A 6,823-nucleotide genomic window follows, 5' to 3' on the forward strand; every position below is an offset into this window, starting at 1 on the left:
GGTTCTTATATTTTTAAAAAATTTTGTTTATTCATTTGTCAGAAAGAGAGAGTGAGAGTACACAAGCACGGAGAGCAGCAGGCAGAGGGAGAGGCAGGCTCCCAGCTGAGCAGGGAGCCCAGTGGGGGACGAGATCCCAGGACCCTGGGTTCACGAACTGAGCTGAAGGCAGATGCACAACCAACTGAGCCACCTAGGCGTCCCCAGGTTCTTCCATTTTTTAGTAGGGAAAGTAAATCAAAAGAAGAATATTTTGTAACACCTCAAAGTTACACAGTGTTCAGATTTCAGTGTCCATAAATAAAGTTTTATTGGAACACAGCCATGCTCGTTTGTTTACATATTGTGTATAGCTGCTTTTGCTCACAATGGCAGAGTTGCAACAGAGGCTGTCTTGCAAAACCTTAAATATCTACCATTTGGCCCTTGACAGATAAAGTGTGCCAGCTCCTGATCTAAATCAACATAAATGCACAATAGTGCAAAGGGCAAAGAGGAGAGGTAGATGTGCTGAGAAATAACCATGAAAACCAGCCTCACCAGGGAAATAAGGGATGTCTTCCTGAAGGAGGTGATGTTTGAGCCATGATGTGAAAAAATAGAAGTTTCCAGGCAAAAGGGATCAGGACAGTCCTCCATGCAAGGGGGCCAGGAGAGGTAAGACCCCTGCAGCTGGGCGCACACAGCAAGCAGAGAAGGCTGGTGTGGCTGGAGGGCAGTGAGTGAGGAAGAGAGATTTGGGGCTGAAAGGGTGAGCAAGGGCCAGGCTTTGAGGGTCTTGTGACCATACCAGGAGCTTATCTTCATCCTGCAAGTCCTAGAAAGCCCCCGTAAGAGTCTTAAGCAGGGTGGGCAATCAGGCAAGATCAGACTTACTTTGTAGAAATATCAGCGCAGCTATAGTATTGAACAGGAATTTGAGGTCTCAGATGGACAACAATGGTCCAGGGGTGGTGATGGTGGAGATGAGGGTAGGCGGCTAGAAGAGAGAAATACTAGCAAGTAAAGTGAGCAGGACTTGGTTATGGATTAGATATGGGACATGAGAGAGACCAAAGGTCATGGAAGGTCAAGGAAGGTAATGGGGTGCTGGTACTGCCATTTACTGAAACAGATTCCAGAAGAAAGACCCGGTTTGGCTGGGGTGTGGGGGAGGGGCAGTGGAGGACAGCATCCACAGCGAGGACTGGTTGATGTTGGGTTTGGGTGCCTTTGAGGCCCACAAGAGAGGGTGGCAGGTTTGATATCTGGAACGCAGGCGCATCAGTAAACAGGTGGTGGATGGAGCCACAGGAGTGGAGCAAAAGAGGACAGGGTGAAGGTCAGAGTCTGTGGAACTCTGCTGTTCAAAGGTCAAGAGTAGGGCGCTTGGGTGGCTCAGTAAATTAAGCGACTTCCGCTCAGGTCATAATCCTGCGGTCCTGGGATTGAGTCCCACATAGGGCTCCCTGCTCAGTGGGAGGTCTGTTTCTCCCTCTGACGCTCCCCCTCTCTTGCTCTTTCTGTCTCTCTCTCTCTCAAATAAATAAATAAAATTTTTAAAAATCCCACAAAGGTCAAGGGTAAACAGCAAGAGCGGCAAGAGAAGCGGCAGGAAACCCAGGCAGGAACGATGTCCTGCAAGCCAAGGAAAGAACGAATTTCAAGGAGGGAGGGGTCAGTGGGGTCAGAGGCTTTAGGTGAGGACAAAACATGTCCTTTGGATGTGATGACCCAGGAATGACCAGAAGGGGTAGAAGTTCAGCTTTTGAGGACAGAGGAAGGAGGGGAGTTCTGGAAGCACACCCAGGGAGTGGGGACACCTCTCATATCCAGTTGGGCCGTAGAGGGGGCTGGAGCAGCAGCTGGAGGGGAATATGAATGGACGGAGGATAGACCTTTGGTTTTGTTTCATTGTAGGAGAGACAGGAGCTCATTTAAACTCCAATCTTGCACAACAGCCTATATATGTGATGATTCAGAATTCCTCTGGGTAGATTTACACCCAGCAGGAATTTTAGACTTATCGAGAAATGCTAAAACCCCCACGGTTTCCAAGGGAAGGAGACTCAGTGCAGATGGGGGCAGGCCAGGAGCCCCAGGGAAGATGTCTCAGAGGAGGGGTGCCTGGGGCTGCACCCTGAGGATGGGTGACTCCATCAGGCCACAAATGCATCTTGGGCAAACGTACCGGGTTGAATAGTGCCCCCCAAAACTCATGTCCACCTGGAACCTCAAAATGTGACCTGATTTGGAAACAGGGTCTTTGTAGACATAATTAGTTAAGATGAAGTTATATTGGAGTAGGGTGGGCCCTAATCCAATGACCAATAAAGTGTCTTTATAAGAAAACAGAGTCCCAGAGATACCCAGACACAAAGAGAAGATGGAGGGAGAAATCGGGATGATCCCACCACAAGCCAAGGAGCGCCAGCAGCCCCCAGAAGCCAGGAGACAGGTTGCAATGGATTCTCCCTCAGAGCTCCAGGGAGAACCAACCCTGCCCACACCTTGATCTCAGACTTCCGGCCTTTAGAACTGTGAGAGGATACGTTTCTGTTGTCTTAGCCCCCCGTCTGAGGTCCTTTCCTTTGTGGAAGCCCCAGGAAGCCAAGACAGCCCCTGTCGAAGGCTATGTGTTGGGTGCTCTGCCAGACGCTGGAGATACCAAAGCTGGTCATCCCCGAGGTGGTCCTGGCTCTGGAAGCTGAGACATCAGGGACCACCATGGATAACTCTCTAGAAGAGGTGTCCTAATAAACAGTGGGACTTTCCAGGGTAGTGGGCTAGCGCGGGTGTGAAAACAGGGGCAGGATCAAACGTCGGTCAGGACCGGAGCAAAGGAAGGGAAGGGACCAGCAGGGGACTAGGCCGCCGGCAGAAACCTGACCTTGGTTCTTCCATGCCCTGGGCACCGTGGAGGGAAGTCCTTCAGGGAATGGCACGATCCAGTTTGCCTGATCGAGGCTGAGTGGGAGTGAGAGAGAAGGTCTTGGAGGTGGAGTGAGGGCATGAGCAGAGGAAGTAAGGGAGGGCAGGAATGTGCGTGCGGCTGGGCAGATGAAGAGGTGAGTGCAACGGGTGAGCTCTCAGCACGTGGGCTGGAGGGGTTGGGAAATCGGTGTGTGTCCAGAGCCCTGCCCAGGTGTGGGCAGAGTGGTCCGGGAACCCAATGCCAGGGAAGGTTTTTTTCGGTACAGCCCCTGAAAAGGTGGGTGATTTGGGAAGATGAATCTGGCAGTCCAGGCAGGAAGGCTGAGTAGAGAGGTCCTGTTGACGTTCAGGGTCTGCGCTGCGTAGGTCTGATGTGGCCCCAGCCAGGTAAGACAGACGAGCAAGACGGGAAAGAGAAGTCGGTGGAATTAATGAGTCTCTGCTGGATGTGACGATGGAGGCGAAGGGGAGGGAAGGAAGCCGGGACCACTTCAGAGAACAGAGGTGGGGCCCAGTCTGAAAAGGAAGATGACAGGCTGAGTTGGGGTGACAGAAAATCACAAGGAGAGGGGCCTGGGGCTCTGGAGAGAGGGGGTCCAGGCTGGAGGAGAGAGTCTGAGTAAGAGGCAGGAAGGAGGAATCAGGAGAAGGAATTAGGGACACAAGATGAAAGAGTGACCCCAGAACCAAGGGAGCCCCCTTCCAACAGCCCCCTCCCAGGCTAGGAGAGAGCAAGGTGGTTATTTGGAGAGAGCGCTGTGTCCAGGCCATAGTTCCAGAAGTGACTGCCTGCCTGACTTATGACCATTGCCCCTGAACTCAGGCCAGGACTAAGCATAGGGACGATCCCAAATCAGGGGGTATGAGGTTACCCTGTGGTTTCTCTTGTTCTATTTCCCAGCCCCAGCCCCAGCATAAGGCAACATGTTGCTCCTGAGTGGGAGAGAGCAGGACCCCGGGAGGTGGGGGCTGGGCAGAGGGGAGGGTAGAACAGCGGGTGCCCGACATCACTGCCATCATCTATGGCCAGCTTCAGGACCGGCCATGCCCATCAGATCTGAATTCACGGGGTCTTTGGGCAAATGGCCAGCTAGACAGACCTCTGCGGCTAGCCGACAAGCTGCCACACGCCCTGGGCAGAGCAGGGCAAACAGGCAGAAAAGTGAAGAAGAGAACGAATGGAGAAGCCGTGCCAGTGCTGGTGGAGAGGGAAAAGGACTGTAAACAAGAAGGCATAGAGGAGTCCAGCCACCAGTAGCGTCCAGGACAGCCCAGACGGATTGCCCCCATGGTCCCAGCAAGGACAAAGCCAGGGAAAGCACAGGGTCACAGCCAGAGGCCAAGAGCCAGGGAGAGGGGCAGACCGACCAGGATCCCATCCTTGAACTTTTAAGTACTTAAAATATATTTTTTTTAAGTTTTATTTATTTATTTGACAGAGAGAGAGAGAGATCACAAGTAGGCAGAGAGGCAGGCAGAGAGAGAGGGAGAAGCAGGCTCCCCGCTGAGCAGAGAGCCCGACGGGAGGCTCGTTCCCAGGTGCCCCAATAGTTAAAATATTTTTAAAGACTCCCAGACTGTGGGGGCACCTGGGTGGCTCAGTGGGTTAAGCCTCTGCCTTCAGCTCAGGTCATGATCTCAGGGTCCTGGGATAGAGTTCTGCATCAGGCTCTCTGATCAGCGGGGAGCCTGCTTCCTCCTCTCTCTCTTTCTGCCTGCCTCTCTGCCTACTTGTGATCTCTCTCTCTCTGTCAAATAAATTAATTAATTAAAAGCAAGGTTTTTTTTAAAAGATTTTATTTATTTATTTGACAGAGAGATCACAAGCAGGCAGAGGTGCAGGCAGAGAGAGGGGAGGGAGCAGGCTCTCTGCTGAGCAGAGAGCCCGATGTGGGGCTCGATCCCAGGACCCTGAGATCATGACCTGAGCCGAAGGCAGAGGCTCAACCCACTGAGCCACCCAGGCGCCCCATAAATAAATTAATTAAATATTAAAAAAAAAGAATCCCAGACTGTGGACTTAGGGTGCTAAGACTCAGGGATGGGGGCATTACTTAGATGGGCAATAGTTCATCCATTTCAGTCAGTGAGCCAAGACCTGGACAGCACTCCCTACGTGTCGAGCCTTCTTGTAGTTATTATAATCCTGCATTACGCACTGTGCTAAGTGCTGGGGAAGGACTAATCATGCAGCAAGAAAGCTCATAAACCTCGAGGAGCTTAGTGGGAGACAATGCAGCACTCAGAGGAATTAATGCCTCAACCTATAGGGTCTGAGAGGCCTTCTTGGAGGAAGGGGCTACAACGTAGACACCTGAAGACCAACCAGGAGCCAATCGGATGAAGACAAGGCTCCCCGAGACAGTGTTCCAGGGAAAGGGAACAACCACACACATCCAGAGATCTCAGAGGATCTGGCCAACCAGCAACAGAAAGTGGTGGTGGCTGATATCTGTCCTGATGTATGGTGATTGTGCAAGTAAGAACGAATTACTTACTACGAATTCCTGAAGATTTATGTTCTCCCTCTCTCTTTGCACAGATGCCCCAGTTCCTTTATCTGTAGGATGGTGACCTTCCAACTCTGTGTCCCTAGCCACTCACCCATAGTGACAGCTGTCCATAGGCCCTCACGAAATGGGACAGGACGCTAGGCGTGCCCTTAGACCAGCACTTAGGGGACAGAGTCAGAGAAGAAGGCTGGGGAAGGCCATAGAGAATGTCTCTGCCAGACCCTGACTTGGAGCTCTGAGGCCTCGATGACCATGCTCCAGCCTGCTGGGAACTGCCCCCTTGAGAAGCACTCAGGGTCCAGGAAGGCGGAGGGAGTGTTCCCACAGCTCTATCAGTTTTATCTTGATGAAGCAGAGGTCAAAGTTAAACGTGGAGCTCCCCAGAGAACAGTGAGATCCTGGAAAAAAGAGGGTGGGAGCTTCTTGGAAGTTCCTGGGTACTAAGTCCCTGGATCCTGCCAGAGTACCCAGGGATGGGGTATACGGCTGCATTCAGTCTGTTCTGAGTACCCAGGAGCAGGGACTGCCACTCACAGGACTGAGCCAGGCTGAAGTGGGGGAGGGTTTTGCCGAGATGGTGCAGACCCTGGAGTAGGATCCCTTCTGTCCCCCATACAGGCCTGAGACCATCCCTAGAGGACCATGGATGCACTTTAATGGGTCCCATTCCCTCCTTGCAATGGTTGTATCCATGGAAACTCAGGCTAAGGCGAATGTCCCTTTGTGTAAGGGACAACCCCAGCGCGGAGACCATTGGCAAGAAATGAGACATAGTCATGGAGATGGCTTATGCCTAAGATGTACCTTACAACTAATGTAAATATCTCCAACATAATTCACCCAGGACTTAAGCCATCCTACTGGGTGTGAAGTGGTATCTCATTGTGATTTTGATTTGCATTTCCTTGATATCTAATGATGTTGAACATCTTTTTTCTTTTTTCTTTTCTTCTTCTTCTTCTTCTTCTTCTTTTTTTTTTTTTTTTAAGCACACTCTTCATCCAGGACGGAACACAAAGCAACACTTGAACTCACAACTCTGAGATCAAGACCCCAGCTGATGGGGCACCTGGATGGCTCAGTGGGTTAAAGCCTCAGCCTTTGGCTCACGTCATGATCCCAGGAATCGAGCCCTGCATTGGGCTCTCTACTCAGCGGGAAGCCTGCTTCCTCCTCTCTCTGCCTGCCTCTCCGCCTATGAGATCTCTCTCTCTGTTAAATAAAGATCTTAAAAGAAAGAAAGAAAGAAAGAAATACAAGGACTTATTCTGAATTCTTTTCCATTTGATCTATAAGTTTATCCTTATGCCAGTACCACACTGCCCTTTTTAAAGTTTATTTATTTTTTGTAATCTCCACACCCAACCTGGAGCTTGAACCCCAACCCCCAGATCAAA

At 51.1% G+C, this 6,823-nt stretch overlaps 1 long non-coding RNA gene across 1 annotated transcript; it reads left to right on the forward strand.

Moving 5' to 3' along the window:
* Positions 1-523: 523 nt before the first annotated feature.
* LOC123929776 lies at positions 524-6,553 on the forward strand. The gene is made up of 3 exons (XR_006815962.1): positions 524-657; positions 5,184-5,392; positions 6,416-6,553. It is a non-coding gene; the product is annotated as an uncharacterized LOC123929776 (long non-coding RNA).
* Positions 6,554-6,823: the final 270 nt, after the last annotated feature.

This window comes from Meles meles, chromosome 18 (genome assembly GCF_922984935.1).
Source record: "Meles meles chromosome 18, mMelMel3.1 paternal haplotype, whole genome shotgun sequence".
Classification (NCBI taxonomy): Eukaryota; Metazoa; Chordata; class Mammalia; order Carnivora; family Mustelidae; genus Meles; species Meles meles.